The following is a 10,507-nucleotide window of genomic DNA, read 5'->3' on the forward strand; positions in this document are numbered from 1 at the left end:
ACCACGCCCAGTCTCAGTCACCATCTCAGCGCTTCCCAGGGGCAGGGCTGGCGCAGTACACTGGGAATCAAACCCCGGCTGCTGCGCTCTGCTGAAGCAGGTGCTTTACTCCACTGAGCTATATGGCCAGCCCTTTTTTTCTTTTCTTTTCTTTTTTTGTGACAGGGTCTTACTAAGTTGCCCAGACTGGGCTCAAATGTGTGACCCCCCTGCCTCAAACTACCACAATGCTGGGTTTACAGGCGTGCACCACCATGCCTGGCATTACCTGTAAATTTTATCTAAACTCTTATTACACAACTTTTCCAGCATATAACAACAGAGAACGTAGTATTGTGAGCTTTCCATGCGTAGATCACCCCCAAGTTAGTCATCAGGGGCTTCCCACTTGTTTCACCTGCTTTCTGCTTCATGGAAGCAAATTTAGACAGAACCCATATATGGTGTCACGTCTGTCACTGTAGCTTTAGCATCTCTGAAAAATATGCTATGCTTATTTTTCTTATGTTTCCATAATGGTGTTATCTCACCTAATAAGTTGGTTGTCATTCCTGGTTACCATCTGTTATTACTGCTTAGATATTCCTGATTGTCTAAAAAAAATGTTGTTTTTTTTGGGGGGGGAATTTAAAAAAATGTTTTTATACTCGTTTGATTCAGAGTCAAGTAAGGTACACACTGCTTAGTTATCACATCTTCTGAATCTCTTTTAGTCTATAACAATCCACACTCTCTGCCCCCTTTTTTGGGTCTGTCTTCATGTCATTCATTTGTTGAAGAAACTGAATTGGTTATGTGTAGAGTGCTCCTGTTCTGGGTTTGTCTGTTCTCTCATTTAACTTTGCTTGATTTCCTGTAATTCCTGAAAATAAGTTAGCTCTAAAGACTCGATTTTATTGAGGTCTGGCACCTTTGGCAAAAACACCACAGGTCATAATGTCCTTTGTGTCACCACGTGTCAGGAGTCAGTGTCTCATCGTCCTGTTCTTTGTGATCCTAGAGTTCAGCAGTGACTTCAGATGATGAGAACTTTATCCCTCCAGTATAAGTCGTTCTCTTTTCTGAGGCAGTTATTTCACTAGGAATAGTTGATGGTTTTGTAGTTACTACCTCCACCTGCTCTTGACTGCGTCCAACACTGAGACTACAGTACAATGTTGGGATGGTCACTAAGCCCTTCCATTCTCCTTAGGAAAGAGAGAAATTGCTATGGGTTTAGGGGAGACGTCCTCATAAAGAAGGAGAAATTGGTGACCGGGCAAATAGCTCAGCAGATTAAAGCACCTGCAAGCAGGTGCAGAGGCTGGGAGTTTGATCCCTGGGCCTGCTGTGTCCCCCGCCCCAGGGTGCACTGAGATGGCAATTGAGACTGGTCGTGGTGGCATGCGCCTGTATTCCCAGCACTTCAGAGGCTGTAAACAGGAGGATCACTAGGAGTCTGATCTAGTAATGAGACCCTGAGCACCCCGTAGACCCTTCCCTAAAATACAAAAAAAGAAGAAGAAGAAGGAGAAATTGGGCCTTTAACTTCTCAACTGAACTACTATGAAGTTTTACTTATTCTGAAAATGAAGGCCAGTGTTTATCTTGAAAGAACTGAGAGAAGGGAGGGAAGAGGAGGTAGGACTGGGTAGTAGTGGCTTTCTGTAAATGTAGATCTGGATCCCTGATGGAGACTATTATGAACCTGAGCTGAGCAGGATTTAATATTAACAAACTGGCTTTCCACATTTACGTGTGAGTTTGCCTGAGGCCTAGGCACTTGTCTGGAGATGGGCAGCCAGACTCCTAGAAAGTGAACCTCTGTGAGTCCGGGTCCTCCCTGAGGCCTGTATAGGCCTGTGAAATTGAGATGCCTCAAAGGACAAGAGAAGGTCATGGCTGAGGGCATCCGGCTCCAACCTCAGTTAACTAGATAAGGCCTATAGCTCCCTCCTGTAGTGAAGGCCCCCCTGGAGGTGACCTAGCTCTTCTAAATTAACATGATGTGTCACTTGGAGAAGTCCTTAGAGGGACTCCCAAGTCCTGCCCAGACTCCTGCATTTTCTTCAGTGTTCCCCTCCTTCATTTGATAGCATAATAAATACGCACTGCCTAGAGAAGTTCTGGGTCTTAACCAAAAAAATCACAAATTCTGTGAGAGGGTTTGGATCCTCCTGGAGCCCTGAAATCATTTCGTTTGTCTCATTTATTAAAGCTGTCACCATTCATTTGTTTAGGGGATTGCAGGCCGATCAGTCCACATTAACTAAAGGATAATATTAAGGCAATAGAGTCCCTGAATTCCAATAGGATATAATCTTTGAAAACTGCAGACTAAGGGCCCTTTATCCAAAATGCTTGGGACTAGTAGTGTTTTGGATTGGGGATTCTTTTTTCCTCAGATTTTGGAATATTTGTATATACATGAGGCATCTTGGGGCTGTCTATATATGAAATTCACTTATGTCTTATCCATACCTTACAGGCATCGCCTGAAGGTAATTTTAGGCAATAGTTTTAGTGAGCTTCAGTTTTGACCCACCGCATGCGGTCAGGCACGGAATTTTCTGATAGGTGTTTTCAGGTGATCAGCGCAGCAGAGAAAGAGGCAAAAGGAAGAAGGGAAAGGGGCTTTATTTTCTTTGAGGACACAGGAGAGAACATGGGGAGGATGAGGAATTTTTTCTCTCTCGACTAGACAAAGGGAGGCTGAGGCTGTTATGGCCCCTTACCAGGGGAGGGGCTTGAAGGGCACGTTTAAATATACCTGAGGAGCTGATTGGGGTCTTCCCTGAGGTGGCAGGAAGGGTGAAAGTAAATTATGTCTTGGGCTAAGTTGGAGAAGAAGGGGGAGGTGGTCCTGGGAGCCTAGGCCTTTGCTTTAAGGCATCGGCCATATTAGATGACCACCACAATGATTTTAGCAATTCACACTAGGGCCAGAACCTATCGTTTTCTATTTGTGGGGTCATGTCAATGCCCCAAAAGTTTTAGATTATTCCACATTTCATATTTTGGATTGTCGGGTTAGTGATGCTCAACCCTAATGACTGGAGTGTCATAGTTTCTCTTGCCTTTAATTGTTCTCTTTGGACATTTTGCTTCTGAGCAGGATGTAAAGTGCTGATAGGTACTATCATGAAGGCAGAGTGCTGACAAGCCAACCCCTGCATCCGAGCTGAGAGCACGTGTTCCCAACCAAATCTCTGTAAGAGCTGTTGGAGCCGCGCTGTCACACACCCGCCCTTATTCCAACAGCTGCAGCGTAGCTGGAGTCAGTTCTTAGTAGATTTGTTTTCCGTGATGACAGTGGGCAGGTTGTGACATGTAGGCCTGAAGCCCCTGACTGCTGCCAAAATGGGGCAGAAGGCATCTGGGAAAGGCCACACTAACTGTCTAGCAGTGGGCATGAATGACCAGGCTGTTGCAGATGTGCAGGGATTATGGTGGCAACCATAGTCAGGAATCTTGAGGGCCTGGAGGACCCCAAACCTCACATTTATTATGGCACTGGCAGCCAGATTAGGTAGGAATTGATTGGGAACCGTACAGTGTGGCGAGCCCCATGTGCTCAGGTGAGGAGGGATCACTTGTGAAGCCTAGATTCTAGGCTACTCGGAGTCAGCATGCCCACCTGGGGTGCTCTACCATCCCCCCGGTGCTAAAATGCCCCTTGTGCTGTCCTAGGCCCTGGGATTCTAGGTGGAGCTGTGGTTTCTAGGTGGAGAAGTCTGGGAGGTCGATGGAGGCGCTGGTCCGCAGCTTGGGTTGGGGAGAAGGTTAGGGCTGCAGACAGACTGAAAGTACTTTGTGACCGCATCTCGTTGGTTTTTATTCTGTTTGAGCAAACATGTGTTGATGTATTTGACCTGTTTAAGATGTCGGAATTTGAGAGGAGATTACAGTCAGAGGAAGTGGAGGGGGATGGTCCCTCACTGGGGTGCATTGGCAGAAAAGTTGCCAGGGGAACCTCAGGATTCAGTCCCCTGACCTGGGTGGCCGTTGTGCCAAAAGCAGGTTAGAGGTGGCACCTTGAACAGGACAAACTAGAAAGCAAGTCAGGAGGCAGAGCCTACAGAAGATAAATCAGAAAGTAAATACAGAGTGCCTCTCAGTTCTGTTTAAGGAAGTCTGTCTGAGCTGTTGCTTCAATCTACAACTTCAGGACTGGCGAGATAGTGCTGCGGACAAATTGCCTACTTTGGCAAGTTCAGGGACCAGGGTTCGATCCCCAGTCCCACATGTCATGCACTGGCCCTGCTCCCGGGGCATGCTGAGCCTGCAATAGAGTCCCAGCATGGTGGCACATGCCTGTAATCCCAGCGCTGGGGAGGCTGAAAACAGGAGGATCACGAGTCTAATCTGCATTGTGAGACCCTATATCAAAAAAAAAGAGGAAAAGAGGTGTTGGCTTCCATGGCTCCTGGGTCCTGGCCTAGACAGATACATGCTTGTCAGTTTTCACTCTCCTGGATCCCAGAGAAGAGAAGGGATGCTGTGGGAGGCTGGGGAAGGGGATCCCTTCTGTTTAGGGCTGTGGGAAGGCCCAGCATGAGACCCAGCTCAGCCTGCGCAGGAGCACACTGTGCCCACTGCCCCTTCCTCAGCTCCTCAGTGCCCCAGCAGTTTGCTGAGGATAGCACATGACACGGAGGGTCTGAGGCCTCCCGTTCCATCTAGTAGCAGATGGGTTCCCAGGATGCATGGGAAGGGAGGAGCTGCGAGTTGCATCAAGATGTTGTGAAATCCCTGTACAAAGTAGGCGTCCCTTCGCGAGGGAGCTCTGTGGAGGCAATGCGCCTTTTGGTTCTGAGCTGTATATGAGTAAATGTCTAGAGCCCCATCCTGCCTAAAATGTAACCTAGGGACTGGAGGTGGCAAGAGCTCGTGGGGAAGGTCGCCTCTGAAGAGGGGACAGGCAGGTGGATGGATGGGGCTGGTGGTTGCCCTGGACACAGAATCACAGGGACCAGGGAAGACCCACCCAAACTTTGACAAGGGGTCCTTCTTTGGGAGCTCGCGTGTGAACTGAGAAAGGAATGGACAAGGGATTTCTTTGTATGCCATTTTTTCCTGATAGGGATGTGAAGTCTAATTTTAGCTGCGCACGTCCGTGTGATCTTCCGTGAGTCACGGAGGCCACTCCAGAGGCACAGAGGACTACTGCTGGCCTGCAAAGCGTGGCCAGGTTGCCTCACCTTGAAGCCCCCTCAGCTGTCAGCCGGATTGTCATCTCTGCAGCTCCTCATTGGCTTAGGTTCCTCCAAGTTCACAACGTATGCTATTCTTTTTAGTCACAGTGGTGTCTTTAGAGTCGGGCCTTTGAAGAGCTATTGAGACTGTAATAGAAATAGACGTGGGTGATACCGAAGAGCCCTGGGTTGAACTTGGTTTCTGGCCTTTTTCTGAAAAGAATGACTTTTCTTTCTAGAATAACCATCCGTAGCTTTCCTATTTTCTTTCTTTCTGCCTGTCACACCCGACTCTCCGAGAGCTTCCTTGCCTGGGCCCTTTGGCCCACTCTGGCCAGCTTGGCTGATGAAATGCCGCCTGGGCGGAGGCAGGCGTGCCACAGAGGGGCCGAGGGGGAGCATGGGTTTGCATTCACTTCCGAGCTGCCTTCTCCCTTGCTTCAAAGACTTGACCCTTCCAAAAGCAAACAGTCTAGATTCATGAATTTAGATGCAGGTGTTTTTTCACATTCCCGGCAGAGCTCTGGCCTCCCCTGAGCCGTGGGCGCAGGAAGGACAGCGTTTGAAAGCAGGATGAATTGCCGCCAAGCCGCTGCTCTCCTGCACCCAGGGCCATCAATCTTGCTTTGAACACTGGATGTGCTGGTCTGCTCTCTCAGGCTCATCTTTCTGGGGCAGACTTATTTACGGAGCCACGGCTCAGTAATCTCACTCCCTGGCCCCACAGCCTGGGCCTCTCTCTGCCACTCTTAAAAATAGCCCAGGATGAAGAGGGAGAGGCAGGGTCTGGTTACCTCCTATGCTCAGGGCCTGATCTCTCGATGCCGCCTGCGTATGTAGCTCAGTTCTTGTCAGTGGCTGTTGGACAGGCTTGTGGCTCTGCAGGAGGTGGAGAGCCTGTCTGCCCCTCTCCTGCTCAGCCTGCCAAGCCAGTGGTAGTTCCCTTAAGGGAAGCAGGGAAAGAAATGGAGACAGGAGAGGCCTTCCTGGCTGTCTTGTCCAGTCAGTTGAGTGGGAAATCTCAGGGCCAGAAGTAGCAGTTATGGAAGAGGACAGACAGTGCGCAGAGATGGAGTGGCCTTGGGTGCAGGCCTACGCTGGCGGTGCTGTGTCTGGGGTGCTGGCTGGTTTTTCTACCTTCTCCTCTCCCTTCTTCCAAATGGCAAACCCCGTTGCCCAGCCCTGGCAGCTGGGGAATGTCCTCTGTCCCCTTGGGCTTTGTACTTTCCCACCTGTTTCCCTAAAACCCATCTAGTTGAAGGAGATAAACTAGACTAGTTTGGCCTTTGGACTAAACTGAAGTAATCATTCCCCCCACCCCATCATCTTGGGGAGGCCTCATCCTGTGTCAGGCCTGGGTTTTCTCCCCTGTGCAGTGAAAGAGGGTAATTCTGGCTTCAGTCTTGTCTCAAAGGGATGTGGTGGGACTGATTCATCAGTTTGGGGGAGAAAGCCTGGGATGACGGAGTTGGAACAGTAAGCTCTGCATCACAGCAGATACACTTGGTGGGCGAGCCACATCCCTTCTGTGCATGTGTGCACCTGTGAGGAAGGGGTGCCTTTTGGGTGTGTGCAGTGGTGTGTGCGTGTGCGGGCTGGCTGGGAGAGTGTGTCAGTGTGCTGTTTGTGGCTTACCTCAGCGTGGTCTTCAGGGTGTCAGCACATCTCTGGCCCCCTGACCTCCAGCCGCCACCCACTCTTACTCTCTTGAAGGGAACAGCTCTGGGCCCCAGCTTCTCCCTTACAGACTTGATCTGTGATTCCCTTAAGCTTCTGAGGAGATGTCTGAGGGGCAGACACAGGGGAGGAAAGCTGGACATTTTCCAAATGTTCAGTGCATTCAAGAACAAGCCAGTCCCTCAGCCTCCCGGCTCTCTTTCTTTCTGGGTCTATCCTCACCCTACAGTTGCTTTGTAAGGTCCCTCAATCTTGGGGTATTCTTTCTCCCTTTCAGAAATTTGTGCCTGCTTTTCATTTCTTCGTCTGGACTCTGTCCCTTTCTGCCAATCCCTTCCCAGGCAGCTCCAGGGTTCACTTTAGCAATCACCCACCACTTCCCTGCTCCGGATACCCAACCCCATCTCATTTGGTCTCTCTCAGGCAATGGCTGTCAACACTCCTGACTGTTATTGTTCATTTAATTGTCTCTCCCCCTGGCACAGAATATAAGCTCTGTAGAGACGCAGCCTGTTTGGTCTTACGCATCAGGCCTACCACAGGGCCTGCTGCCATGTTGGAGCTTGATAAATATTGGAGTTAATTGTACAGTGGCACCTCGGTTCATGAACTTGTAATTCTGGTCACAGACTGAGTTGGATGAGGTGTTTTGTTTTGTTGTCTTTTGGAGGAGTCTCAGAATACAGTTCAGACTGGACTTGAACTCACTTTATAGCCCAAACTTAAGGATGGCCTCAAACTCATGGTGCTCCTCCTGTTTTAGTCTCTCAAGTGCTGGAACTAACAGGCATGCACCACTACACACAGCCAAATCAAATTTAGTGGTTAGGTTCAATGTTGACTTTACTGGAGAAATTGGATTTGGTTCTCATCCAGTTCAGCTTTAGTGCTGCTAAACGTCCAGCTCAGTTTGCCATCAGACTTGTGGAGAGAATTGGGTTTGTGAACTGAAGTACCACCATGAATGAATGAATGAATGAATGAGTGAGTAAGTGAGTGAATGAATGAATGAATGAATGAATGGAGTTCCGGGTGAATAAGGGCTCGACACCTGCTATGGTTGTATCTAGATGTCTCCAAAGCCTCGGGTGCTCATAGGCAGGGCTTGCGGAGGTGATTGGATGGAAAGTGTGTGACACTTACCTGTGGATCAGTCCACGGAGTTTAGAGCTAAATGTGGCACTGGGAATTGAAGCCTGGTTGGAGGAGGTGGGGCACTGGGGGTGTGGCTTCCCTTGATCTCCCTCTACTTCCTGCCCCCAAGCTCCTCTGCCAGGCCGCCCTGCCTTGGAGCCAGCTGACAGTGGACTAAAACTGCTACAAACCATGAGCTGAAGTAAACCTTTCTGCCTTAGAGACGTGGGTGTCGAGTGTTGTGTCCCAGTGATGCAAAAAGAGCTAAATAAGGCAGGTTTGGGGACCATAGCAGTGGAGTTGTTGCTGTGGGGCTACACTTGACCGTGTGATTCAGAAGGCTTTGGAACTGGTTTATGGGGCAGAGTCTGGAAAGGTCTGGAAGGGCCAACTGAAGAAGCAGACCTGGAGGATTGTAGGCAGAGTTTGGCGGGAAATTCTCATTGGAGTTCAGACCAGACAGTTGACTGCCATGCAACCAGAAAAGACCAGGCTCAAAAGGTTTCCCTTGGAACTCCATTCAGAGGACTCCATTCCAGGTTGGACTGCAGGCCATGTGCCTGTGCTTGGCAGAAAATGTGTCTGGATTTTGCTCATGTCCAGGGACTTTGTAGGAGACGGACTGAGGGTGAGGGGCTGATCAGTCTAGAGGAGAAAGCCTCAAGGCAACTGAACATTCAGGCTGCAGCTTGGATACTACTCTTGGGGGCTTTTAGTCAGTGCCATCTTGTGAATCAAGAACAAACCACCCAGCAGAATGATTTTTAAAAGTTTTGAGTTTGGCCAGCAGGAAACGTTAGTAAAGTTTAAAATAAAAGTTAAGACCTGCAAAAATGGAGCAGAGGAAACTTGGTGGCTGAAAAAAAATGAGCATTAAAAAGAAGCCAGATACTTTGGAACAGGACAATAGAAAAAAATAGTCTTGGGCTGACTAGATAGCTCAGTGGATTAAAGCACCTGCTTAGGCAGACTGCAGGGACCTGGGTTTGCTACCTGGCATGCCATGCTGGCCCCACCCCCAGAGTACGCTGAGACAGTGATTGAGACTAGGTGTGATGGTGCACACCTGTAATCCCAGCTCTTGGGAGGCTGAACACAGGAGACTCACTATGAGTCAGATTTATGTAGTGAGACCCTGTAGACCCTGCAGACCCTGTACTAAAATACAAAAAAAAAAAAAAGTAAAAGGGCTCAACAACCACTCCACAGGGTGCTCATTTTACACTCATGCAGAGTGCAGGGGTTGTGGAGTAAGGGAGACTCCACTCAGATGTGAGAAGGCCCATGAGGCCAGGCAGTGTGGCCCTGAGAGGACGGTGTGTGGGGCTGAGAGTGCGAAGCTGAACACGTAGGGGAGATGCCAGGATGCTGGAGAAGTCAGGAACATGGGTTGTCTGAGGAAAACTAAGAGTGAGCAAAGCCAGCCTGAGGTGGAGGCTGCTAGGGCTGTAACTACCAGCCGTGCCAGAGGGGCGGGGGGCCCAAGCCTTTCGATGCTCATGTCTTGCCACAGATGGTCCCATGAGCTGGACATCGAACTATGAGATGTAATGTTTGCCCGGCTGAGTTTCAATCTTATTTTGGTCCCATTTCTTTCTGTCCCTCTATTTCCTTCTCTTTTTTTTGAGGGGGGAGAGTGGGGAGGGGAGATGGGTACTGGAAATCAAACTCAGGACCTCTTGCTTGCCAGGCCGGTGCTGTGCCACTAAGCTAAACCCCAGCCCCCATTTCCCTATTCCTACCTTTTGGAGTGGGAATGTTTACTTTGAGCCATTGTTTGTTGGAAGTGTGTAACTTTTTAATTTTGACAGGGGCTTGTAGCTAAGAGTTTCTCTTGCATCTCAGAGGAGACTTTGGTCTTGGACTTTCAGGCAACACTGAAACTGTTAGGGCTTCGGCAACTCCTACAAGTGGACTAAGTGTATTTTGCATACAGGTCCAGAGGTAGAAGAGTATAGTTGTCTGGGTGTCCCCCCAAAGCCTCATGGACTCTTAAGTGGAAGGCCACTGGATCGTGGGTGTGTGACCCTCATCCAGATTAGTCCCCTGATGGCTTCATAGCTACATGTGACTTTGGGAGGTACAGCTCAGCCCGGGGAGGGGCATTGGGGTGTGGCCCAGGAGGGGCCTCCCTCCTCTCTTGAACTCTGTGTCCCATGAGCAGCTCTCCTCTGTGACACCCTTCTACCATGCCACCTTGCCTTGGAGCCAGCCAGCTACGGAATGAAAGCTCTGTAAACTTGAGCCAAAACAAACCTCTCCTCCTCAGAGCTGTGGCTGCTGAGCATTGCATCCAGCAATGAGAAAATAACGGAGAGGGCCTCTGTGCACTGCGCAGGCACCTGGCAGGTGGCCCCACTATCTGCGGGACTCCCTCACCCTGCACCCAGCGCCTCTTGCTGGTCCACCTGACAGGACACAGGCTCCCCTGGGCTGCTTGGTCAGGCCTGGGATTCAACAGGAGACCTTGTCCTGGGACCAAGGCGCACACAGCTCAGCTCAGTTTCTTTCTTTCTTTCTTT

At 49.7% G+C, this 10,507-nt stretch overlaps 1 protein-coding gene across 1 annotated transcript in view; it reads left to right on the forward strand.

The window, feature by feature from the left end:
* Window positions 1-10,507, forward strand: part of Sptb (spectrin beta, erythrocytic) — a 135,751-nt gene that overhangs the window by 50,723 nt on the left and 74,521 nt on the right. The window lies entirely within an intron of this gene.

This window comes from Octodon degus, unplaced genomic scaffold, assembly GCF_000260255.1.
Source record: "Octodon degus isolate 3935 unplaced genomic scaffold, OctDeg1.0 scaffold00007, whole genome shotgun sequence".
Lineage (NCBI taxonomy): Eukaryota > Metazoa > Chordata > Mammalia > Rodentia > Octodontidae > Octodon > Octodon degus.